At 46.9% G+C, this 27,520-nt stretch overlaps 1 long non-coding RNA gene across 1 annotated transcript; it reads right to left on the bottom strand.

Annotated features, from left to right (window-relative positions):
- Window positions 1-5,538: 5,538 nt before the first annotated feature.
- On the bottom strand, window positions 5,539-6,258 carry LOC148377737 (uncharacterized). The gene is made up of 3 exons (XR_015856475.1): window positions 6,199-6,258; window positions 5,747-5,940; window positions 5,539-5,622 (listed from the first exon to the last, which is right to left on the bottom strand). It is a non-coding gene; the product is annotated as an uncharacterized LOC148377737 (long non-coding RNA).
- Window positions 6,259-27,520: the final 21,262 nt, after the last annotated feature.

Consider the following 27,520-nt stretch of genomic DNA (forward strand, 5'->3'; position numbering starts at 1 on the left):
TACTTCCTGCTGCGAGCCACGCCCACGGATTTAAATTTGGGCGGAAGCTCTTTCCATTGGCGTCGTTTTCGCGTATAGCAAATCCGATTGGTTGGGAAGGGGGCACGGTTATGCAGCCGAGGGGTCCTGTGATCGGTGGGATGTAAAGTAGGCGTCGACGTCACGTCCGCGTCACGTGACCACGACGTGGCAGACGATATAGCAACCGCTGTTTTGTTTAGTAGATTTACAGTTGTTATGCATTGGCATAATGGTGTGCACTCAAAATAGATTTAAATAAATTAAATATTTCTTCTGCCCACTCCCTTTTAAACAAGTTAACTCTGCCCACGTCCATTGACGTCTTGTCTGCGTCACGTGACCACGACGTAGCGACGTCATGTAGTAACCGCTGTTTTGATCAGTAGACTTACAGTTATTATGCGTTGACATAATGGCGCACTGGTTAGCATGGCCACCTCTTAAGCATGATGTTGCGGGTTCGACGCCTGATCAATGTTAGCATGGAGTGAGCTTAAGTGCATGGCGCTGAAGATTTGAATCTTTGAAATGCGCTGAGGTCTGACATATCAGGCAGAATGGTTTGCCATCACGTTCAACAAAAAATAGAAACTTTCCCACTCTGATTAAAACGTCCTGTGTTCATCTACGTATTTTCGTTTTGCTGTGCATCTTTTCCCTGCCATTTCAAGAGCCCAATTGACACTCATAGTTTAAAGAAATGTGTTTGCCCATCCTACTTTGTGGAATTTCACCACATGCGCTTTTGACCAAAATACCAAATTGAACTCAAGTGAAGCCAACACGCACAACCCCCCCCCCCCCCCACACACACACACACACACACAAATGTTGATATGAACATAAAAGAGCCGCATGCGGTTCGGGAGTTGCGGCTTGGCCAAACCTGTACTATACAACTTTATTTGTATAAAATTTTCACAACAGCTGTCACACAAACAAAGCGGGAAAAACCGAAGACGTGCGTGTTCCGCCCACGCTGGATTTATTTGCACCTTTGAAAAGACACCGTATTGCCGCAGATGTGGCAAAGAGTACTTTTGGGCATCTGAGACGGAAGGATGTCCAAAGCATCACGTCACCTGCTCTGGTAGGCATGGTGGTGGGACGTTGAGGTCAACCGCTTTGGGGTTGGCTGAATCTTTGATCGCAGGATGCCACACACTTGAAGACAGAAGCAGAAAAGCAGAGCTAAATGCAAAATGTACTCACCGGTGACTCCAATTTTTTTCCCCCCTGAAGAAACAGCTGGACGGGTGGCCCCGGCTGGCCAGTGGGACTCTTGTTATTCTGACCCTTTTTAGTGCGCGTTTGGGGCAACAACCGTTTTTTGTGGCGCTCTCTTCTGGTTCAAAAGTGCCCTGCATGTGAATTTGCTTTTCCTGCCTTCTGATTGGATGAGCGCCGGTGTGACGCGGTGCCTCTGTCACCGTGGCGGGGGGTATACGTTGGCATCGGAGCGTCTGCCAACGTCTGAGACCGGCTGGCAGTGTATCGGAGGTGTCGAGTGCGGTGCCGCTGGAGCTCACTCACCAGCTGGTGTTAGGGCCACAGAATGAAGGCCAAGGAGAAGAATAGAAAGAGAAACAGAAACTTCTCCTCCAATTGTTTGATTTGTCTCTTCTGAGCTTCGATGAATTCTTTCAGCTCTTTGTTCCTCTAGGACGGACAAATGGAAAGTGGCATTCAAAAGCCAGTAAGCGTGCAAGTAAGTGCCGGGCTGGCTTTGGGCCCTTACCTGTTGCGCGCTGTGCAGCAGATCCATTCTCTCTTGGAGGATGCAAGCGTCGCGCTCCCTCAACTCGCACATCAGGGCTCGCTTCCATTGGTCCACGGCGCTCCTAAGCTCTTCTCTCTGATCCGCCGTCAGCACGTCATTCACGCCAGCGTGGCTGGCTTTTTCGCCGTCCGTGGCGGGGCAGTCCCGCTGCGGTAGCGCCTCGTACAACATGGCCTCCAGCTCCAGGATCCTCTGGGCCGCAATCCTCGTCCATCAGTGGTCCGGCGGGAGATTTGAGGGCGGCTTACCTTATGAGCCTGGTCCATGGAACACTTCCTGAAGTCCAACTCTTCATCCAGGTAGCCCTTCTGCTTGCAGAACATATCCTAGCACAGCTCAAGGTCAGAATTGTTGGGGCACATTGCCGGAGTTCCCCTTGGCTGATGTCGCGTGTCTGTCTACCTTCTCACTTTCAATGTCCAACATCTTCTGTTGAAGTGCTGACTTGGTCACTTTGATGTATTCTAACCACTGAGGAAAGGCTGCTGTCACATAAGCAGAATGCGAGAGCGTGCGTGGACGTGCGCGTTACCTTCTCGGCTAGGGTGAGAAGGGTCCTGGCGTGAATCACGACCACCTGCTCCTCGTTGGTGAGATTCTGCAAGAGCCCAAAGGCACAGCGTCAACAAGCTTCTTTCAGCGCAAAGCCTTCCAAAAGTCACATTTGAGCCGCCGAGTCTCGTGGAGTGCGAACATAAGGAGTTCGACATACACTTACGGCGTTATAGCCCAGGATGTCCAGCTTCTTCATCAGATCACTGATGACGATGTCCGGGGGAAAGGCGCAAGGAGCAATGTAAGGTGTTCTGGGACCTCGGGTTAAGGTTAGGGTTGCGAGGGACGCCTTACGTACGCTCACGCCCTCGGCCTCGCAGTAGATCTGCAAAGGGCTGAGGCCGTCTGGGAAACGGACTTGCAGAAACTTCAAGACGGGGGAGCGCCACTCCCTCTCCTGAAAGGCAGAGGCATGCATCCGTCCGTCCGTCCGTCCGTCCGTCCGTCACATCTCTGGCCTCAACACGCTTGTGCGAGTCTTCCCACCTCCAGCTCCAGGATGCGGAACTCAAGCAGTTCGTTTTGGTCTCGGATATCCTGGATGTGCTCTTTCAGACGCGCTTCTTCCGCCTCCATCCGCCTGACCTGAAAAGACAGTCAGACCTCATCTGCGGGGCTTCCCGACGGGTGTGACGCCAAGCGACTCCGCCCAGCGCCTTTCTTTCCGTCACCTTTTCGGCCAACTGCTGATTGCTCTGACGCAGCAGCTGCTTCTCCTCCACCCACTTGACATTCTAGAAGAGACAAACGCGTGGACAGCTTTGGAATGTTGTGTCATTTTCATCCACAAATTCTTTGGTTGACTGGAAAATGACATTTGCTTTTCTCCGCATTTTCCCAGCCACGTTCGGGGGGGGGGGGGGGGGGGTTGGTCCAGTAATGCCAGACGAATGAGTGACTGAAGAATGTAGCTATTTTGTCTGAGAAAAAGGTGTGCTCATTGATGAGCTTACCTGTCCTTGTTGCTTCAGCGCTGACTCCAGATCTGCTACTCTGCTTTGATAGTGACCCATTTCTACCATCAGCTTTTCTCTGGTCTGAAAGGAGGAGGAGGGAGGCTCCTCCTCCTCCTTTCAGACCAGAGAACACCCGAGGCTGGGTGAGAACGGGGAGGCTGCGACCCGGCCGGGGGTTGCGGAAAGGGGCGCCACCTTGATCTCCTTCTCGGCGTCGTAGTCCCCTTCGCTGGTCTGGGCTAGCAGAGCGTAGGCTCGTTGCAGCGCTTGATATTCTTGCGTCAGCTGGCGGTAGCGAAGCTCCGCCTCTTCATGCACACACCAATGCAACACAGCACTAGTACCAGAATCAGTCAGACCGGCGACAAAGCACCCGCGACGCAAAGACGAGTCCGATTCCAGGCTGAAGAGGAATGTTTGGTGCCAATACGCTGGCAGAAATGGCGGGCTACCTCTTCGGGTTCCGTGTCGGGGGTTCTGTCGGTGTGAAAAGACAAGGACGATCCGTCCGAGTCCACCAACACGTCTTCGTCGTAGCCGTAAAATGTTTCGATGACCTGCGGGCGCGGAAGCAAACATCTCTCTGAACAAACTGAAGCGACACCTCACGATGAATCGACGAGAGGAACGATAGCGAGAAAAAGGCCATTTCATCTTGCGCAACACCAAGCAGCCGCAAACAAACAGACTCACCTTGCAGGACCTCACGCTTTGTTCCTCCTCAGAGATTCTCGACGTCGGTATCGTAGCAGCAAATCTCTCTCCTGTCGACACAAATAATCCGCCTTTGAGATTCTTTGGATGCAAAGGGAACGAATGGCTCCGGCGCAGAAACAAACGCGACTCACAATGACATTTCTGACATGAGCTCCTGTCTCCAGAGCCTGAAAAACACGTCACCGGCGATGATTGGAGGGACGCTCGTCTTTTCCAAAAGTGACAACTACAGGGTGTGTCAGGGTTTTCCAGATTATCTTTATCGTATCATTATGTTGCTTTGACTTTGACTGCAACCTGTAATAAATAATATTATTTATCCCTTATTTATCCCTATCGCTTATCCCTTCCTACACAAAGTCGTAAAACACCCCTTGCTATGTTTTGACTAGAGGTCAAGGGCTTCCTCTATTCAATCCACTCTTACACCCACCCTGTTTCTCTTAATTAAAATGCTCGTGCAGGAGCCGAGAGTCAGACTTCATTCGTACAACGGATGGACTCTCCACCTGCAGGTGTCCAAAAGAACTTACTTGTCTCCCGTGTGGTTCTTGCAAAATAAGTTGGAGCGAGCGCAACTCTAACAGGGTGCATTTTGCCACTAGCTGCCTACGGACAATGACGTCGCGCTCGCGGCTCATGGTTGACGGGCTGAGCAGCCGGGCAAGTCCGTCGTTTTCAGCGCACAGCGAGTGGCAAAGGCGCTGACAAAACGGGAGCTTTGAGCTGCTGAAAACGGCAAAACAAGTCTAAAGCGTGTTCAAACGCGTGCGCACAATGCTCCTGCTTGAAAGGTCGGAATTTAAGGGGCCAATTTTTTGGATGGCGGCCGCCGGCCAAGCTTTGGACGGAAAAGGTTTCCTGGCGACAGCGAGCGAGCGCGGCGCTGCCGTACGTGCACCGAGTCGCCTGCCTGAAGACCTTGGACAAGTCGTCGATGATGTGCCGCTGCTCCACAACTTGAAGGAACTCCATTTCACCGTCCTGCTGGCCGCAACCGCGGTCCAGGTCATTGAGCGAACTAGGCCTTCTCTGTGGAACACAAATGCAGTGGACTCTGTTGGCACGCCGCCGTTGTCCGCGTCGACTTACCAAGCTTGCCATCTCCTCGTTCTCCTGGGTGACAAAGCGCACTTTGTTTTCAAGGCGGCACAGCACCAGCGAGAGTTCTTCATTCTTCCTGCTCAGGCGTTTGTTTTTGTACAGGAGTGGCAGAAACTGGCTTTCTGTTTCTCTCAGTCGCTTTAGCTGCAAGCATGAAGTGCGGGATGTGAAAGACGCACAACACGCGGGCCAGAACGTATCCATTCCTTTTGCATCGGTTTGAACGGAATCGTGGCTTTGGCTCCCAATAAAAGACATCTACCAGGCAACCGACTCGCCGCGCCGCTCAACTAATAAGCAAGCGCAATGGGTGCCTCGCTGGATGGCGCGCATCAAACGTAGCGCAAACCTTCAAGCGTGCCGTCAATAAATTACCAGTTCATTGCGCTCTTCAGAAAGCAGGGCGTTTCGATCCTCCAGTTTCCTGATGACTGCGCTGAGCTCAGCGATTTTCAGATGAAACCGTCGCGTGTCCCGATCCTCCTGAGACTGAAAACGCCCCGCAACACACACACACAAGCACTCGTTCAAAGTTCAAAACTGTTTTTGTGCTACCTTCCTCCAGCAACGAACTAAGTCATGCGTACTGCAAGTGTGTGATGAGGTGGCTTACGCAATGAAGAGGATTGCTAGTAGCGGCGTTGACCCCACTTCCAGGGTAGTTTAGGCCCGCCCTTTGGGAATCCCTCAGGGCAGCGATCTGCTGCTCGGCAGCCTGAGTCTGCAGCTGAAGGCGGTGGACGTGGCCGGCCCCAGGGCTTCATCCAAAACACTAACCGCTCTGTCTTTCAGCTTGATCTCATCCGTCTGGATGTACAAACGGGGAGCGCTCAGGCAGGCGGGCAAACTCATTTGCCAGAATTGTGACAAAAACAAAGAGAGCAACCGGCCAATTTTTTTCTTGAATCGACTAGAACACCTTTGCTGTGACAAAAGCGAAGCGAGCAACCGGACATTTTCTTCTTGTGAAATAGAATAGAATAGAATGCCTTAGGTGTCATTGCACTGCAGGTATACAACGAAATTGGGAACATAGCCACGCACCGCGCATCTGATCAGTCCTACCAGTCGGCGGATCTCCCTCTCGCAGTCTCTCTTGGTTCGGCTCAGCTCCTCCCGATGCTGGTGATGAGCCGATCGGAGCTCGGCCGCTCGGGACTGCCAGGCCTGCTGGGCCGCTGCCAGGGCTTCTTCCGCGCTCCTGGTGGAGGCGACACCGCTCGGTCTCCCGACACCGCCGCGTCTCCTCCACCTCCGCCAGCAAAGCGCCCCCCCTCCTCACCTGAGCAGACATTGCGCCACACCGGGCCGTTGAGACCGCAACGGAGCGCCGCGACGCTTACTGGGGACAAGCTACACAATACGGTAGCGGCCGCATCGAAGCCCGACGTGGCGTGCGGATAGTCAGACACGGATAGAGCGGATCACCTTGTCCATGGAGCCGTCCCTCAGGCTGAGGACCAAGGCATTCAGTCGCTGGATCTCTCCATCTTTGATTTTGATCACTCTCATCAGCTCCATTTCATGCTGCCGCAGTAATGTCTCCCTGGTAATGGCTAACTCTTTCTGCTTCTCCTCATGGAGTTTGCTTTTGAGTTCCGTCATGGCGGCGGTGGCACGGTGGTGCTCCGCCCGCAGGTCCTGACTTCTCTCTCTCTCCAGACAGCTGACCTGACATGACTTAGACTTAGACTTAGACAAACTTTATTGTCATCTTGTCTGCACATGGTGCATACAAAACGAAATTCCATTGCATACGTCTTACAACAAAGTAGTGATATTGCAGTTGAATAGAAGTAACATATCCTATGAAAATATATATATATACATATACTATATATATATATATATATATATATTAAAAATAAGTATAAAGTGCAGCAGTGATAATTATGCAATAGTGCAAGTAGGCGCAAAACAGTATTCAAGAGTGTGCAGAGGAATGCTAAACCATGTATTAAACTTCTATTTAAAGGGTTTATACAAGTTCAGTAAAGTTGGTAGTGCGAGATAGTGCAAGATAGAGGTCCGTAGTGTCATAAAGTACAGTTCTGTGAATGTGTGATGCAGAGTTCAGTTTAGAGCTCAACAGTTCTAGTGTTCAACAGTCTGATGACAGCAGGGAAAAAGCTGTTGCAGAACCTGGTGGACCTGCAGCGGATGCTGCAAACCTCTTCCCAGAGGGCAGCAGGGAGAACAGTCCATGGTGGGGGTGTGATGGGTCATTGATGATGTTACGGGCACGGGACATGCAGCGCTGAGATGAAATGTCCTGAATGGAGGGAAGAGGAGCCCCTATGATCCTCTCTGCTGTCCTCACCACTCTCCTCACGTTCTTCCAATCGGAGGCGGTGCAGCCTCCACACCATACAGAGAGACAGCTTGTCAGAATGCTCTCTATGGTGCTCCTGTAGAACGTCCTCATGATGGGTGGGGGCAGGTGGGCTCTCCTCATCCTCCGCAGGAAGTACAAGCGCTTCTGTGCCCTCTTGACCAGTGCCGTAGTGTTCATAGTCCAGGTGAGGTCTTCTGTGATGTGGACCCCCAGGAATTTGGTGGTGCTGACCACCTCCACAGCTGAGCTGTTGATGATCAGTGGAGCGTGGTGAGGCTGTTTTTTCCTGAAGTCGACGACGATCTCCTTCATCTTCTCCTCATTCAGGATCAGGCTGTTTTCTCTGCACCAGCCCACCAGCTGCTCCACCTCCTCTCTGTAGTCCAGGTCGTTGTTGTCTCTGATGAGCCCCACCACCGTTGTGTCGTCTGCTGACTTCACGATGTGATTGGTGGTGAACCTGAGGACGCAGTCGTGTGTCATCAGGGTGAACAGCAGGGGGCTCAGGACGCAGCCCTGAGGGGAGCCTGTGCTGAGGGTGATGACATCAGAGGTGTTCTGTCCGACCCGGACTGACTGAGGTCTGTTGGTGAGGAAGTCTAGCAGCCAGTTGCGAAGGGGGGTGTTGAAGCCCAGGTGTTCCAATTTTCCTACCAGATGCTGTGGGATGATGGTGTTAAACGCTGAGCTGAAGTCCAGGAACAGCATCCGCACATGGGTGTTCTTCTCCTCCAGGTGAGCCAGGCTCAGGTGAAGAACGGAGGAGATGGCGTCCTGAGTGGAGCGGTTTTGCCGGTCGGCAAACTGGAACGGGTCAAATAATAGGGGGAGTCTGGAAACGATGTGACCTTTAAGCAGCCTTTCGAAGCACTTCATCATAACCGGAGTCAGTGCAACAGGCCGGTAATCATTAAATGAGGTGATTTGAGGTTTCTTCGGCACCGGAATGATGGAGGCAGTCTTAAAGCACGCCGGCACTGTGGCTTGGCCCAGCGAGGTGTTAAAAATGTCTGTGATGACCCCAGCCAGATGACTTGCACATTCCCTGAACACACGCCCAGGAATGTTGTCGGGGCCAGGGGCCTTACAGGGGTTGACTCTCCTCAGGGTCTTCAACACATCGGCGGAGTCAAGGCAGAGTACCTCCTCTTTCTGATGGGGGACAGTTTTAACTGCTGGAGTGCCGTTTAGTGCCTCGAACCTCCCAAAGAAGTTATTTAGACCATTTAGAAAGTCAGCATCAACTACACCCACCGGGGGGGGGGGGGAGGGTGAGTTGTAGTCTGTAATCGCCCGTATGCCTTGCCACATACTCCTGATGTTTTTGACGTCGTGGAAACGATCCTGAAATTTTCGACTGTGGTCTCGCTTCGCTATCCTGATGGCACGGTTCAAGTTGGCTCTCGCTGTCCTCAGTGTCTCCTTGTCGCCAGACTTGAAGGCAGAGTTCCGCGCTCGTAGCGTTTGACGTACCTCCTCAGTCATCCAGGGTCGTTGGTTGCCCCGGGTGATGATATTCTTAGTGGTGCTGACGTCCTCGGTGCATTTGTTGATGTAGGCTGACACAGTCATGGCACACGCATGTCTAATCTACATCGGGAAATCTGGGAGGGAGGGAGGGAGGCAGGCAGGGAGGCAGGCAGGGAGGCAGGCAGTGTCTGTCTGTTGAGGTTTTCACCTTGTTCTTCTCCTGCTGAAGTTCTAACTGGACGTCCATCAGTTTGGTTCTCAGCTCGTCATTGGCGGCCTGAAGGGCGTCCGTTCGCTCCGCCTTGGCCCGCCCTGCCGGAGCTCGTTTGGACATCTCTTACTCGAGTCTCGCCCGGTCGTCAGTCAGAGATCACAACATTTGTACCTGGAGAGCACAAACGCAGCGCTGTTTTCCACTGGCTTCGAACTCAACTTCAATCGGTACCGTAACTTACAACATCATAAACATAGAACTAGCTTGACTTATTCATTGAATAAATGCATTTGGTTCTTCAAAACTGCATCACGCAACATAGCGTGACCGAGACGGCCGTTATCCACCTGCGTGAAGTTATTTGGTGAAATGAATGAGATGTTTAAGACACCATCGTTCTGTCTCTCTGTAGATGAAGGGAAATAATCGATTGCTGAAGGTCCAAAGGTGTTGTGATAAACAAATAAACATATTAGTGATTAGTGACATATTTGTGATAAACATATTAGGCAGGATAATCACATATGTTAACTTGACTGCCCACACTGTATTTATTTATGGTTATTTGTTAAATCGAGTACTGTTAGACATGAAATAGGAAGTGTTTAACATAAATGGAAGACGAAAGGGGTACTCACCATTGTAGCTCCTGCTGGTCAATGATACGAGCCTCTTCTTGCAGTGGAAAACATACAGCCAACAAACACCGTGGAACCTAAAGGAATGAAATTAAACATTAACATTTAGCCTCAACCAACATTCACAGATACAACGCAACGCAAACTACACAAACGTAAATCTTTTTAAACACAATGAGTTGTACTTACCGTGTACGCTCTAGACGGTCCACTTGCAAGCAGAAAATAAAGATATTTCTGTTGATAATCGTCGTGTTTGTATCCGGTGTCTCGCTCAAGGCCATTGCGCCCACAGATTTGAATTTTGGCGAGAGTTCAGCCTATTGACGTCATTTCCGCGGTGTAATACCCGCATATCTGAAACGGCAAAGTTAAGAGTAGAGTTAAATAAAGTTTTTAGTCAACGCAATAATTTACAACCGTTGACCAGTCGAAATAATCGTCGAAATTTGGCGTCTGTGGCTGGAAGCAGACGCCGAGTTCGACGTTCCTCCCAAACGCCAAACTCCCTCGCTTTTCAGGGCTCAAAAAAAACAGTTGTAATTACCTTGTACGCTCTAGACGGTCAAGTTGCAAGCTGAAAACAAAAATATTTGCCTTGTTAGTCATCGTGTTACTAACCGCTGTGTCTTGTTTGCCAGAATTGCCGCTTTCCTACTTCCTGTTGCAAGCCACGCCCACGGAGTATAATTTTGCCGTGAGTTCCGCCTATTGACGTCATGTCCGCGTCACATGACTGCGACGTAATATTATCTAAAACTGTTTGTGCGGTATTGTGTTGTTCTGTGCGGTGTTGTGTTATTCTGTGCGGCGTCGTGTTGTTCTGTGCGGCGTCGTGTTGTTCAGTGCGACGTCGTGTTGTTCAGTGCGGCATGGTGTTGTTCAGTGCGGCATGGTGTTGTTCAGTGCGGCATGGTGTTGTTCAGTGCGGCATAATGTTGTTCAGTGCGGCATAATGTTGTTCAGTGCGGCATGGTGTTGTTCAGTGCGGCATGGTGTTGTTCAGTGCGGCATGGTGTTGTTCAGTGCGGCATAATGTTGTTCAGTGCGCCATAATGTTGTTCAGTGCGGCATGGTGTTGTTCAGTGCGGGATGGTGTTGTTCAGTGCAGGATGGTGTTGCTCAGTGCGGCATGGTGTTGTTCAATGCGGCATGGTGTTGTTCAGTGCGGGATGGTGTTGTTCAGTGCGGCATGGTGTTGTTCAGTGCGGCACAATGTTGTTCAGTGCGGCATGGTGTTGTTCAGTGCGGCATGGTGTTGTTCAGTGCGGCATGGTGTTGTTCAGTGCGGCATAATGTTGTTCAGTGCGGCATAATGTTGTTCAGTGCGGCATGGTGTTGTTCAGTGCGGCATGGTGTTGTTCAGTGCAGCATGGTGTTGTTCAGTGCGGCATAATGTTCAGTGCGCCATAATGTTGTTCAGTGCGGCATGGTGTTGTTCAGTGCGGGATGGTGTTGTTCAGTGCAGGATGGTGTTGCTCAGTGCGGCATGGTGTTGTTCAATGCGGCATGGTGTTGTTCAGTGCGGGATGGTGTTGTTCAGTGCGGCATGGTGTTGTTCAGTGCGGCACAATGTTGTTCAGTGCGGCATGGTGTTGTTCAGTGCGGCATGGTGTTGTTCAGTGCGGCATGGTGTTGTTCAGTGCGGCATGGTGTTGTTCAGTGCGGAATGGTGTTGTTCAGTGCGGCATGGTGTTGTTCAGTGCGGGATGGTGTTGTTCAATGCGGGATCGTGTTGTACAGTGCGGGGTGGTGTTGTTCAGTGCAGGATGGTGTTGTTCAGTGCGGCATGGTGTTGTTCAATGCGGCATGGTGTTGTTCAGTGCGGGATGGTGTTGTTCATTGCGGCATGGTGTTGTTCAGTGCGGCATGGTGTTATTCAGTGCGGCATGGTGTTGTTCAGTGCGGCATGGTGTTGTTCAGTGCGGCATAATGTTGTTCAGTGCGGCATGGTGTTGTTCAGTGCGGGTAGGTGTTGTTCAGTGCAGGATGGTGTTGTTCAGTGCGGCATGGTGTTGTTCAGTGCAGCATAGTGTTGTTCAGTGCAGCATGGTGTTGTTCAGTGCGGCATGGTGTTGTTCAGTGCGGCATGGTGTTGTTCAATGCGGCATGGTGTTGTTCAATGCGGGATCGTGTTGTTCAGTGCGGGGTGGTGTTGTTCAGTGCAGGATGGTGTTGTTCAGTGCGGCATGGTGTTGTTCAATGCGGCATGGTGTTGTTCAGTGCTGGATGGTGTTGTTCATTGTGGCATGGTGTTGTTCAGTGCGGCATGGTGTTGTTCAGTGCGGCATGGTGTTGTTCAGTGCGGCATGGTGTTGTTCAGTGCGGCATGGTGTTCAGTGCGGGATGGTGTTGTTCAATGCGGGATGGTGTTGTACAGTGCGGGGTGGTGTTGTTCAGTGCAGGATGGTGTTGTTCAGTGCGGCATGGTGTTGTTCAATGCGGCATGGTGTTGTTCAGTGCGGGATGGTGTTGTTCATTGCGGCATGGTGTTGTTCAGTGCGGCATGGTGTTGTTCAGTGCGGCATGGTGTTGTTCAGTGCGGCATGGTGTTGTTCAGTGCGGCATAATGTTGTTCAGTGCGGCATGGTGTTGTTCAGTGCGGGTAGGTGTTGTTCAGTGCAGGATGGGGTTGTTCAGTGCGGCATGGTGTTGTTCAATGCGGCATGGTGTTGTTCAGTGCGGGATGGTGTTGTTCAGTGCGGGATGGTGTTGTTCAGTGCGGCATGGTGTTGTTCCGTGCGGCATGGTGTTGTTCAGTGCGGGATGGTGTTGTTCATTGCGGCATGGTGTTGTTCAGTGCGGCATGGTGTTGTTCAATGCGGCATGGTGTTGTTCAATGCGGCATGGTGTTGTTCAATGCGGGATCGTGTTGTTCAGTGCGGGGTGGTGTTGTTCAGTGCAGGATGGTGTTGTTCAGTGCGGCATGGTGTTGTTCAATGCGGCATGGTGTTGTTCAGTGCTGGATGGTGTTGTTCATTGTGGCATGGTGTTGTTCAGTGCGGCATGGTGTTGTTCAGTGCGGCATGGTGTTGTTCAGTGCAGGATGGTGTTGTTTAGTGCGGCATGGTGTTGTTCAATGCAGGATCGTGTTGTTCAGTGCAGCATAATGTTGTTCAGTGCAGCATGGTGTTGTTCAGTGCGGCATGGTGTTGTTCAATGCGGCATGGTGTTGTTCAGTGCGGGATGGTGTTGTTCAGTGCGGCATGGTGTTGTTCAGTGCGGCATAATGTTGTTCAGTGCAGCATGGTGTTGTTCAGTGCGGCATGGTGTTGTTCAGTGCGACATAATGTTGTTCAGTGCGGCATAATGTTGTTCAGTGCGGCATGGTGTTGTTCAGTGCGGCATGGTGTTGTTCAGTGCGGCATGATGTTGTTCAGTGCGGCATGGTGTTGTTCAGTGCAGGATGGTGTTGTTCAGTGCGGCATGGTGTTGTTCAATGCGGCATGGTGTTGTTCAGTGCGGGATGGTGTTGTTCAGTGCAGGATGGTGTTGTTCAGTGCGGCATGGTGTTGTTCAGTGCGGAATGGTGTTGTTCAGTGCGGCATGGTGTTGTTCAGTGCGGCATGGTGTTGTTCAATGCGGCATGGTGTTGTTCAATGCGGCATGGTGTTGTTCAGTGCGGCATGGTGTTGTTCAGTGCGGCATGGTGTTGTTCAGTGCGGCATAATGTTGTTCAGTGCGGCATGGTGTTGTTCAGTGCGGCATGGTGTTGTTCAGTGCGGCATGGTGTTGTTCAGTGCAGGATGGTGTTGTTCAGTGCGGCATGGTGTTGTTCAATGCGGCATGGTGTTGTTCAGTGCAGGATGGTGTTGTTCAGTGCGGCATGGTGTTGTTCAATGCGGCATGGTGTTGTTCAGTGCGGGATGGTGTTGTTCAGTGCGGCATGGTGTTGTTCAGTGCGGCATAATGTTGTTCAGTGCGGCATGGTGTTGTTCAGTGCAGGATGGTGTTGTTCAGTGCGGCATAATGTTGTTCAGTGCGGCATGGTGTTGTTCAGTGCGGAATGGTGTTGTTCAGTGCGGCATGGTGTTGTTCAGTGCGGGATGGTGTTGTTCAGTGCGGCATGGTGTTGTTCAGTGCGGCATAATGTTGTTCAGTGCGGCATGGTGTTGTTCAGTGTGGCATGGTGTTCAGTGCGGCATGGTGTTGTTCAGTGCGGTATCGTGTTGTTTAGTGCGGTATCGTGTTGTTCAGTGCGGTATCGTGTTGTTCAATGCGGCATGGTGTTGTTCAATGCGGCATGGTGTTGTTCAATGCGGGATCGTGTTGTTCAGTGCGGGGTGGTGTTGTTCAGTGCAGGATGGTGTTGTTCAGTGCGGCATGGTGTTGTTCAATGCGGCATGGTGTTGTTCAGTGCTGGATGGTGTTGTTCATTGTGGCATGGTGTTGTTCAGTGCGGCATGGTGTTGTTCAGTGCGGCATGGTGTTGTTCAGTGCAGGATGGTGTTGTTTAGTGCGGCATGGTGTTGTTCAATGCAGGATCGTGTTGTTCAGTGCAGCATAATGTTGTTCAGTGCAGCATGGTGTTGTTCAGTGCGGCATGGTGTTGTTCAATGCGGCATGGTGTTGTTCAGTGCGGGATGGTGTTGTTCAGTGCGGCATGGTGTTGTTCAGTGCGGCATAATGTTGTTCAGTGCAGCATGGTGTTGTTCAGTGCGGCATGGTGTTGTTCAGTGCGACATAATGTTGTTCAGTGCGGCATAATGTTGTTCAGTGCGGCATGGTGTTGTTCAGTGCGGCATGGTGTTGTTCAGTGCGGCATGATGTTGTTCAGTGCGGCATGGTGTTGTTCAGTGCAGGATGGTGTTGTTCAGTGCGGCATGGTGTTGTTCAATGCGGCATGGTGTTGTTCAGTGCGGGATGGTGTTGTTCAGTGCAGGATGGTGTTGTTCAGTGCGGCATGGTGTTGTTCAATGCGGCATGGTGTTGTTCAGTGCAGGATGGTGTTGTTCAGTGCGGCATGGTGTTGTTCAATGCGGCATGGTGTTGTTCAATGCGGCATGGTGTTGTTCAGTGCGGCATGGTGTTGTTCAGTGCGGCATGGTGTTGTTCAGTGCGGCATAATGTTGTTCAGTGCGGCATGGTGTTGTTCAGTGCGGCATGGTGTTGTTCAGTGCGGCATGGTGTTGTTCAGTGCAGGATGGTGTTGTTCAGTGCGGCATGGTGTTGTTCAATGCGGCATGGTGTTGTTCAGTGCAGGATGGTGTTGTTCAGTGCGGCATGGTGTTGTTCAATGCGGCATGGTGTTGTTCAGTGCGGGATGGTGTTGTTCAGTGCGGCATGGTGTTGTTCAGTGCGGCATAATGTTGTTCAGTGCGGCATGGTGTTGTTCAGTGCGGCATGGTGTTGTTCAGTGCGGCATAATGTTGTTCAGTGCGGCATGGTGTTGTTCAGTGCGGAATGGTGTTGTTCAGTGCGGCATGGTGTTGTTCAGTGCGGGATGGTGTTGTTCAGTGCGGCATGGTGTTGTTCAGTGCGGCATAATGTTGTTCAGTGCGGCATGGTGTTGTTCAGTGTGGCATGGTGTTCAGTGCGGCATGGTGTTGTTCAGTGCGGTATCGTGTTGTTTAGTGCGGTATCGTGTTGTTCAGTGCGGTATCGTGTTGTTCAGTGCAGTATCGTTGTGTTTTTCGTAATGTGTTGTGTTGTTCGTATTGTGTTGTGTTGTTCGTATTGTGTTGTGTTGTTCGTATTGTGTTGTGTGTTTCATATTGTGTTGTTCATATTGTGTTGAGTTGTTCGTATTGTGTTGAGTTGTTCGTATTGTGTTGTGTTGTTCGTATTGTGTTGCCTTTAACACTTAGCCTCTAACACTTAGCCTCTAACACTTAGCCTTTAGCACCTAGAAGGTAAATAAATAGGAAGGAAGGACTCACCGGTGACGTCTTCGCCCACGTCCAAGCGTTGTACTTTGTATTTTCATCCTTCTGACAGTGGAAAACATAGCCAACAAACACCGTGGAACCTAAACGAATGAAAGAAAACTATCATTTGGCCACAACAGACATTCACAGATACAACACAATGTGACGTGCGGGGTTGAGGTTAAAGGTTGAGTGAAGGGCCCTCGTTTTAAACTACTTTTTTGAAAAGGATTGGGAACAAGTAAGACGTATTTAATTTATTTAATGGGAAGTAGTAAGAGCTATTGAATTTAATCTATGTATTATATTCTATTGTATTGTATTCTGTTGTATTCTTTTGGATTGTATTCACACTAACCCCACTAAAACTTCAGCCCACAAAAACTCGCCTCTGGCGCCTAGCCTCTGGCTTTTAGCCTCTAACACTTAGCCTTTAACACTTAGCCTAGAAGGTGAATAAATAGGGTTAAAGGTTGAGTGAAGGGACCTCGTTTTAAACTACTTTTTTGAAAAGGAGTGGGAACAAGTAAGACGTATTTAATTTATTTAATGGGAACTAGTAAGACTTATTAAATTTATTTAATCTACTTTTCTTCCCAGGCAAAATTTGATGTGCTGCAATTCCAAATTTCCAAAGTGAATGAAGGAATGAAGTCCTTTAAATTATGATTTTGTATAAATACTAGGCATTAACACAAAATTGACGGCACAAAATGGGCAGACTTTACTTGTTTGAAAAGGACTGGTTACAAGACAGACTTTTTTAATTTATTTAATGGGAAGAAGACTTATTTAGTTTAATTGATCTATTTTTGTTCCCTGGCAAAATTCGATTTGCTGCAATTCCAAATTTCCAAAGTGAATGAAGGAAAGAAGTCGTTTAAATTATGATTTTGTTTAAATACTAGGCATAGACACAAAATCTACGGCACAAAATGGGCAGACTTTACTTGTTTGAAGAGGACTGGTTACAAGACAGACTTTTCTGATTTATTTAATGGGAAGAAGACTTATTTAGTTTATTTAATCTATTTTTGTTCCCTGGCAAAATTGGATTTGCTGAAATTGTATTTTGCCAAATCTTGACTTGAGACCTGATAGGAAGTATTAAACGCTTAGTTAAATCAATACAAGTTGGTAATAAGAGCGAGTAATGTTGGTTGAACCGATGAATGAAGGTTGAAAGCAATTTAAATTATGACTTTGTATAAATACTAGATATCAACAGAACATCTACTGCGCGAAATGGGCAGAGTTTACTTGTTTGAGAAGGAGTGGCTTATTCAAAACTAAGATTTATTTAATCTGTTTGTTCCCAGGCAAAATTGGATGTGATGCAATTCCAAATTTCACCACATGATGGTGCCCAATTTTGACTTCATAGGACATATTAAACACTTAGCTTGTTATTATGTTCAAGGTAATCAGATTTGTTTATTATTCTAATGGCCTCTTCAAAACTATTCTGGATTACTACTTTGGATCTATTCTACATTACTTGGCAACAACATACTCTGTAACAGATTAGGCAGTATAATCATATATGTTAACTTGAGAGTGCCCACACTCAATCTACTTATCGTGATGTGTTAAATCAATTACTGTTAGACATTATTTGTCTGATAATCTACCAAATCTTTGAATTGAAGAATTTGTGATTTAATTAATAGCTTGTTGTTATGTTAAGGGTAATCGTACTTGTATATAATTCTAATGGCCTTCTTTTGAAAACTATTCTGAATTACAACTTTGGATCTTATATTACTTTGCAACAATCTACTCTGTGACAGATTAGGCAGTATAATCACATATGTTAACTTCAGTGCCCACACTGTATTTATTTATGGTTATTTGTTAAATCAAGTACTGTTAGACATGAAATAGGAAGTGTTTAACATAAATGTTATGGCTACTCACCATTGTAGCTCGCTCCTGGTCAATGATACGAGCCTCTTCTTGCAGTGGAAAACTTGCAGCCAACAAACACCGTGGAACCTAAAGGAATGAAATTAAACATTAACATTTCGCCTCGACCAATTTTCACACGTACAACGCAACGCGGCTACACTTCTGCTATTACAAACGTAAATCTCCTTAAACACAATGAGTGTTACTTACCGTGTACGCTCTAGACGGTCCAGTTGCAAGCAGAAAATAAAGATATTTCTGTTGATAATCGTCGCTGCTCAGCGGCTCACGGCCATCGCGCCAACGGATTTGAATTTTGGCGGAGGTTCGGGCAATTACGTCATATCCGCGGCACATGACTGCGACGTAATACCCGCTTATCTGAAACGGCAGTTAAAAGTAGAGTTACATCAAGTTTTCTTGGAACCTAAACGAATGAAAGAAAACTATCATTTGGCCACAACCAAGATTCACAGATACAACACAACGTGCGGGGTTGAGGTTAAAGATTGAGTGAAGGGCCCTCGTTTTAAACTACTGTTTTGAAAAGGAGTGGAAACAAGTAAGACGTATTTAATTTATTTAATGGGAAGTAGTAAGACTTATTAAATTTATTTAATCTACTTTTCTTCCCAGGCAAAATTTGATGTGCTGCAATTCCAAATTTCCAAAGTGAATGAAGGAATGAAGTCCTTTAAATTATGATTTTGTATAAATACTAGGCATAAACACAAAATCGACGGCACAAAATGGGCAGACTTTACTTGTTTGAAAAGGACTGGTTACAAGACAGACTTTTTTAATTCATTTAATGGGAAGAAAACTTATTTAGTTTAATTGATCTATTTTTGTTCCCTGGCAAAATTCGATTTGCTGCAATTCCAAATTTCCAAAGTGAATGAAGGAAAGAAGTCGTTTAAATTATGATTTTGTTTAAATACTAGGCATAGACACAAAATCTACGGCACAAAATGGGCAGACTTTACTTGTTTGAAGAGGACTGGTTACAAGACAGACTTTTCTGATTTATTTAATGGGAAGAGGACTTATTTAGTTTATTTAATCTATTTTTGTTCCCTGGCAAAATTGGATTTGCTGAAATTGTATTTTGCCAAATCTTGACTTGAGACCTGATAGGAAGTATTAAACGCTTAGTTAAATCAATACAAGTTGGTAATAAGAGCGAGTAATGTTGGTTGAACCGATGAATGAAGGTTGAAAGCAATTTAAATTATGACTTTGTATAAATACTAGATATCAACAGAACATCTACTGCGCGAAATGGGCAGAGTTTACTTGTTTGAGAAGGAGTGGCTTATTCAAAACTAAGATTTATTTAATCTGTTTGTTCCCAGGCAAAATTGGATGTGATGCAATTCCAAATTTCACCACATGATGGTGCCCAATTTTGACTTCATAGGACATATTAAACACTTAGCTTGTTATTATGTTCAAGGTAATCAGATTTGTTTATTATTCTAATGGCCTCTTCAAAACTATTCTGGATTACTACTTTGGATCTATTCTACATTACTTGGCAACAACATACTCTGTAACAGTTTAGGCAGTATAATCATATATGTTAACTTGAGAGTGCCCACACTCAATCTACTTATCGTGATGTGTTAAATCAATTACTGTTAGACATTATTTGTCTGATAATCTACCAAATCTTTGAATTGAAGAATTTGTGATTTAATTAATAGCTTGTTGTTATGTTAAGGGTAATCGTACTTGTATATAATTCTAATGGCCTTCTTTTGAAAACTATTCTGAATTACAATTTTGGATCTTATATTACTTTGCAACAATCTACTCTGTGACAGATTAGGCAGTATAATCACATATGTTAACTTCAGTGCCCACACTGTATTTATTTATGGTTATTTGTTAAATCAAGTACTGTTAGACATGAAATAGGAAGTGTTTAACATAAATGTTATGGCTACTCACCATTGTAGCTCGCTCCTGGTCAATGATACGAGCCTCTTCTTGCAGTGGAAAACTTGCAGCCAACAAACACCGTGGAACCTAAAGGAATGAAATTAAACATTAACATTTCGCCTCGACCAATTTTCACACGTACAACGCAACGCGGCTACACTTCTGCTATTACAAACGTAAATCTCCTTAAACACAATGAGTGTTACTTACCGTGTACGCTCTAGACGGTCCAGTTGCAAGCAGAAAATAAAGATATTTCTGTTGATAATCGTCGCTGCTCAGCGGCTCACGGCCATCGCGCCAACAGATTTGAATTTTGGCGGAGGTTCGGGCAATTACGTCATATCCGCGGCACATGACTGCGACGTAATACCCGCTTATCTGAAACGGCAGTTAAAAGTAGAGTTACATCAAGTTTTCTTGGAACCTAAACGAATGAAAGAAAACTATCATTTGGCCACAACCAAGATTCACAGATACAACACAACGTGCGGGGTTGAGGTTAAAGATTGAGTGAAGTGCCCTCGTTTTAAACTACTGTTTTGAAAAGGAGTGGAAACAAGTAAGACGTATTTAATTTATTTAATGGGAAGTAGTAAGACTTATTAAATTTATTTAATCTACTTTTCTTCCCAGGCAAAATTTGATGTGCTGCAATTCCAAATTTCCAAAGTGAATGAAGGAATGAAGTCCTTTAAATTATGATTTTGTATAAATACTAGGCATAAACACAAAATCGACGGCACAAAATGGGCAGACTTTACTTGTTTGAAAAGGACTGGTTACAAGACAGACTTTTTTAATTCATTTAATGGGAAGAAAACTTATTTAGTTTAATTGATCTATTTTTGTTCCCTGGCAAAATTCGATTTGCTGCAATTCCAAATTTCCAAAGTGAATGAAGGAAAGAAGTCGTTTAAATTATGATTTTGTTTAAATACTAGGCATAGACACAAAATCTACGGCACAAAATGGGCAGACTTTACTTGTTTGAAGAGGACTGGTTACAAGACAGACTTTTCTGATTTATTTAATGGGAAGAGGACTTATTTAGTTTATTTAATCTATTTTTGTTCCCTGGCAAAATTGGATTTGCTGAAATTGTATTTTGCCAAATCTTGACTTGAGACCTGATAGGAAGTATTAAACGCTTAGTTAAATCAATACAAGTTGGTAATAAGAGCGAGTAATGTTGGTTGAACCGATGAATGAAGGTTGAAAGCAATTTAAATTATGACTTTGTATAAATACTAGATATCAACAGAACATCTACTGCGCGAAATGGGCAGAGTTTACTTGTTTGAGAAGGAGTGGCTTATTCAAAACTAAGATTTATTTAATCTGTTTGTTCCCAGGCAAAATTGGATGTGATGCAATTCCAAATTTCACCACATGATGGTGCCCAATTTTGACTTCATAGGACATATTAAACACTTAGCTTGTTATTATGTTCAAGGTAATCAGATTTGTTTATTATTCTAATGGCCTCTTCAAAACTATTCTGGATTACTACTTTGGATCTATTCTACATTACTTGGCAACAACATACTCTGTAACAGATTAGGCAGTATAATCATATATGTTAACTTGAGAGTGCCCACACTCAATCTACTTATCGTGATGTGTTAAATCAATTACTGTTAGACATTATTTGTCTGATAATCTACCAAATCTTTGAATTGAAGAATTTGTGATTTAATTAAGAGCTTGTTGTTATGTTAAGGGTAATCGTACTTGTATATAATTCTAATGGCCTTCTTTTGAAAACTATTCTGAATTACAACTTTGGATCTTATATTACTTTGCAACAATCTACTCTGTGACAGATTAGGCAGTATAATCACATATGTTAACTTCAGTGCCCACACTGTATTTATTTATGGTTATTTGTTAAATCAAGTACTGTTAGACATGAAATAGGAAGTGTTTAACATAAATGTTATGGCTACTCACCATTGTAGCTCGCTCCTGGTCAATGATACGAGCCTCTTCTTGCAGTGGAAAACTTGCAGCCAACAAACACCGTGGAACCTAAAGGAATGAAATTAAACATTAACATTTCGCCTCGACCAATTTTCACACGTACAACGCAACGCGGCTACACTTCTGCTATTACAAACGTAAATCTCCTTAAACACAATGAGTGTTACTTACCGTGTACGCTCTAGACGGTCCAGTTGCAAGCAGAAAATAAAGATATTTCTGTTGATAATCGTCGCTGCTCAGCGGCTCACGGCCATCGCGCCAACAGATTTGAATTTTGGCGGAGGTTCGGGCAATTACGTCATATCCGCGGCACATGACTGCGACGTAATACCCGCTTATCTGAAACGGCAGTTAAAAGTAGAGTTACATCAAGTTTTCTTGGAACCTAAACGAATGAAAGAAAACTATCATTTGGCCACAACCAAGATTCACAGATACAACACAACGTGCGGGGTTGAGGTTAAAGATTGAGTGAAGGGCCCTCGTTTTAAACTACTGTTTTGAAAAGGAGTGGAAACAAGTAAGACGTATTTAATTTATTTAATGGGAAGTAGTAAGACTTATTAAATTTATTTAATCTACTTTTCTTCCCAGGCAAAATTTGATGTGCTGCAATTCCAAATTTCCAAAGTGAATGAAGGAATGAAGTCCTTTAAATTATGATTTTGTATAAATACTAGGCATAAACACAAAATCGACGGCACAAAATGGGCAGACTTTACTTGTTTGAAAAGGACTGGTTACAAGACAGACTTTTTTAATTCATTTAATGGGAAGAAAACGTATTTAGTTTAATTGATCTATTTTTGTTCCCTGGCAAAATTCGATTTGCTGCAATTCCAAATTTCCAAAGTGAATGAAGGAAAGAAGTCGTTTAAATTATGATTTTGTTTAAATACTAGGCATAGACACAAAATCTACGGCACAAAATGGGCAGACTTTACTTGTTTGAAGAGGACTGGTTACAAGACAGACTTTTCTGATTTATTTAATGGGAAGAGGACTTATTTAGTTTATTTAATCTATTTTTGTTCCCTGGCAAAATTGGATTTGCTGAAATTGTATTTTGCCAAATCTCGATTTGAGACCTGATAGGAAGCATTAAACGCTTAGTTAAATCAATACAAGTTGGTAATAAGAGCGAGTAATGTTGGTTGAACCGATGAATGAAGGTTGAAAGCAATTTAAATTATGACTTTGTATAAATACTAGATATTAACAGAACATCTACTGCGCAAAATGGGCAGAGTTTACTTGTTTGAGAAGGAGTGGCTTATTCAAAACTAAGATTTATTTAATCTGTTTGTTCCCAGGCAAAATTGGATGTGATGCAATTCCAAATCTATCTGAAACGGCAGTTAAAAGTAGAGTTACATAGTTTTCTTTTTTAATCAACACAATCATTTACAACCGTTGACCAGAAAGAATCGTCGAAATTCGACGTCCCCCACAAACGCCACGCTCACTCGCTTTTCAGGGCAACAAAAGTACTTCTTTTTAAAAACGATGAGTTGTACTTACCGTGTACGCTCTGGACGGTCCAGTTGCAAGCAGAAAATAAAAATATTTCTCTTGTTAGTCGTATGTTACCATCCGCTGTGTCTTTGTCAACATCGCCGCCATTTTCCTACTTCCTGCTGCGAGCCACGCCCACGGATTTAAATTTGGGCGGAAGCTCTTTCCATTGGCGTCGTTTTCGCGTATAGCAAATCCGATTGGTTGGGAAGGGGGCACGGTTATGCAGCCGAGGGGTCCTGTGATCGGTGGGATGTAAAGTAGGCGTCGACGTCACGTCCGCGTCACGTGACCACGACGTGGCAGACGATATAGCAACCGCTGTTTTGTTTAGTAGATTTACAGTTGTTATGCATTGGCATAATGGTGTGCACTCAAAATAGATTTAAATAAATTAAATATTTCTTCTGCCCACTCCCTTTTAAACAAGTTAACTCTGCCCACGTCCATTGACGTCTTGTCTGCGTCACGTGACCACGACGTAGCGACGTCATGTAGTAACCGCTGTTTTGATCAGTAGACTTACAGTTATTATGCGTTGACATAATGGCGCACTGGTTAGCATGGCCACCTCTTAAGCATGATGTTGCGGGTTCGACGCCTGATCAATGTTAGCATGGAGTGAGCTTAAGTGCATGGCGCTGAAGATTTGAATCTTTGAAATGCGCTGAGGTCTGACATATCAGGCAGAATGGTTTGCCATCACGTTCAACAAAAAATAGAAACTTTCCCACTCTGATTAAAACGTCCTGTGTTCATCTACGTATTTTCGTTTTGCTGTGCATCTTTTCCCTGCCATTTCAAGAGCCCAATTGACACTCATAGTTTAAAGAAATGTGTTTGCCCATCCTACTTTGTGGAATTTCACCACATGCGCTTTTGACCAAAATACCAAATTGAACTCAAGTGAAGCCAACACGCACAACCCCCCCCCCCCCCCCCCCCCACACACACACACACACACAAATGTTGATATGAACATAAAAGAGCCGCATGCGGTTCGGGAGTTGCGGCTTGGCCAAACCTGTACTATACAACTTTATTTGTATAAAATTTTCACAACAGCTGTCACACAAACAAAGCGGGAAAAACCGAAGACGTGCGTGTTCCGCCCACGCTGGATTTATTTGCACCTTTGAAAAGACACCGTATTGCCGCAGATGTGGCAAAGAGTACTTTTGGGCATCTGAGACGGAAGGATGTCCAAAGCATCACGTCACCTGCTCTGGTAGGCATGGTGGTGGGACGTTGAGGTCAACCGCTTTGGGGTTGGCTGAATCTTTGATCGCAGGATGCCACACACTTGAAGACAGAAGCAGAAAAGCAGAGCTAAATGCAAAATGTACTCACCGGTGACTCCAATTTTTTTCCCCCCTGAAGAAACAGCTGGACGGGTGGCCCCGGCTGGCCAGTGGGACTCTTGTTATTCTGACCCTTTTTAGTGCGCGTTTGGGGCAACAACCGTTTTTTGTGGCGCTCTCTTCTGGTTCAAAAGTGCCCTGCATGTGAATTTGCTTTTCCTGCCTTCTGATTGGATGAGCGCCGGTGTGACGCGGTGCCTCTGTCACCGTGGCGGGGGGTATACGTTGGCATCGGAGCGTCTGCCAACGTCTGAGACCGGCTGGCAGTGTATCGGAGGTGTCGAGTGCGGTGCCGCTGGAGCTCACTCACCAGCTGGTGTTAGGGCCACAGAATGAAGGCCAAGGAGAAGAATAGAAAGAGAAACAGAAACTTCTCCTCCAATTGTTTGATTTGTCTCTTCTGAGCTTCGATGAATTCTTTCAGCTCTTTGTTCCTCTAGGACGGACAAATGGAAAGTGGCATTCAAAAGCCAGTAAGCGTGCAAGTAAGTGCCGGGCTGGCTTTGGGCCCTTACCTGTTGCGCGCTGTGCAGCAGATCCATTCTCTCTTGGAGGATGCAAGCGTCGCGCTCCCTCAACTCGCACATCAGGGCTCGCTTCCATTGGTCCACGGCGCTCCTAAGCTCTTCTCTCTGATCCGCCGTCAGCACGTCATTCACGCCAGCGTGGCTGGCTTTTTCGCCGTCCGTGGCGGGGCAGTCCCGCTGCGGTAGCGCCTCGTACAACATGGCCTCCAGCTCCAGGATCCTCTGGGCCGCAATCCTCGTCCATCAGTGGTCCGGCGGGAGATTTGAGGGCGGCTTACCTTATGAGCCTGGTCCATGGAACACTTCCTGAAGTCCAACTCTTCATCCAGGTAGCCCTTCTGCTTGCAGAACATATCCTAGCACAGCTCAAGGTCAGAATTGTTGGGGCACATTGCCGGAGTTCCCCTTGGCTGATGTCGCGTGTCTGTCTACCTTCTCACTTTCAATGTCCAACATCTTCTGTTGAAGTGCTGACTTGGTCACTTTGATGTATTCTAACCACTGAGGAAAGGCTGCTGTCACATAAGCAGAATGCGAGAGCGTGCGTGGACGTGCGCGTTACCTTCTCGGCTAGGGTGAGAAGGGTCCTGGCGTGAATCACGACCACCTGCTCCTCGTTGGTGAGATTCTGCAAGAGCCCAAAGGCACAGCGTCAACAAGCTTCTTTCAGCGCAAAGCCTTCCAAAAGTCACATTTGAGCCGCCGAGTCTCGTGGAGTGCGAACATAAGGAGTTCGACATACACTTACGGCGTTATAGCCCAGGATGTCCAGCTTCTTCATCAGATCACTGATGACGATGTCCGGGGGAAAGGCGCAAGGAGCAATGTAAGGTGTTCTGGGACCTCGGGTTAAGGTTAGGGTTGCGAGGGACGCCTTACGTACGCTCACGCCCTCGGCCTCGCAGTAGATCTGCAAAGGGCTGAGGCCGTCTGGGAAACGGACTTGCAGAAACTTCAAGACGGGGGAGCGCCACTCCCTCTCCTGAAAGGCAGAGGCATGCATCCGTCCGTCCGTCCGTCCGTCCGTCCGTCCGTCACATCTCTGGCCTCAACACGCTTGTGCGAGTCTTCCCACCTCCAGCTCCAGGATGCGGAACTCAAGCAGTTCGTTTTGGTCTCGGATATCCTGGATGTGCTCTTTCAGACGCGCTTCTTCCGCCTCCATCCGCCTGACCTGAAAAGACAGTCAGACCTCATCTGCGGGGCTTCCCGACGGGTGTGACGCCAAGCGACTCCGCCCAGCGCCTTTCTTTCCGTCACCTTTTCGGCCAACTGCTGATTGCTCTGACGCAGCAGCTGCTTCTCCTCCACCCACTTGACATTCTAGAAGAGACAAACGCGTGGACAGCTTTGGAATGTTGTGTCATTTTCATCCACAAATTCTTTGGTTGACTGGAAAATGACATTTGCTTTTCTCCGCATTTTCCCAGCCACGTTCGGGGGGGGGGGGGGGGGGTTGGTCCAGTAATGCCAGACGAATGAGTGACTGAAGAATGTAGCTATTTTGTCTGAGAAAAAGGTGTGCTCATTGATGAGCTTACCTGTCCTTGTTGCTTCAGCGCTGACTCCAGATCTGCTACTCTGCTTTGATAGTGACCCATTTCTACCATCAGCTTTTCTCTGGTCTGAAAGGAGGAGGAGGGAGGCTCCTCCTCCTCCTTTCAGACCAGAGAACACCCGAGGCTGGGTGAGAACGGGGAGGCTGCGACCCGGCCGGGGGTTGCGGAAAGGGGCGCCACCTTGATCTCCTTCTCGGCGTCGTAGTCCCCTTCGCTGGTCTGGGCTAGCAGAGCGTAGGCTCGTTGCAGCGCTTGATATTCTTGCGTCAGCTGGCGGTAGCGAAGCTCCGCCTCTTCATGCACACACCAATGCAACACAGCACTAGTACCAGAATCAGTCAGACCGGCGACAAAGCACCCGCGACGCAAAGACGAGTCCGATTCCAGGCTGAAGAGGAATGTTTGGTGCCAATACGCTGGCAGAAATGGCGGGCTACCTCTTCGGGTTCCGTGTCGGGGGTTCTGTCGGTGTGAAAAGACAAGGACGATCCGTCCGAGTCCACCAACACGTCTTCGTCGTAGCCGTAAAATGTTTCGATGACCTGCGGGCGCGGAAGCAAACATCTCTCTGAACAAACTGAAGCGACACCTCACGATGAATCGACGAGAGGAACGATAGCGAGAAAAAGGCCATTTCATCTTGCGCAACACCAAGCAGCCGCAAACAAACAGACTCACCTTGCAGGACCTCACGCTTTGTTCCTCCTCAGAGATTCTCGACGTCGGTATCGTAGCAGCAAATCTCTCTCCTGTCGACACAAATAATCCGCCTTTGAGATTCTTTGGATGCAAAGGGAACGAATGGCTCCGGCGCAGAAACAAACGCGACTCACAATGACATTTCTGACATGAGCTCCTGTCTCCAGAGCCTGAAAAACACGTCACCGGCGATGATTGGAGGGACGCTCGTCTTTTCCAAAAGTGACAACTACAGGGTGTGTCAGGGTTTTCCAGATTATCTTTATCGTATCATTATGTTGCTTTGACTTTGACTGCAACCTGTAATAAATAATATTATTTATCCCTTATTTATCCCTATCGCTTATCCCTTCCTACACAAAGT

This window comes from Syngnathus floridae, unplaced genomic scaffold (genome assembly GCF_059516105.1).
Source record: "Syngnathus floridae isolate MCC-2025c unplaced genomic scaffold, RoL_Sflo_1.0 HiC_scaffold_96, whole genome shotgun sequence".
NCBI lineage: Eukaryota > Metazoa > Chordata > Actinopteri > Syngnathiformes > Syngnathidae > Syngnathus > Syngnathus floridae.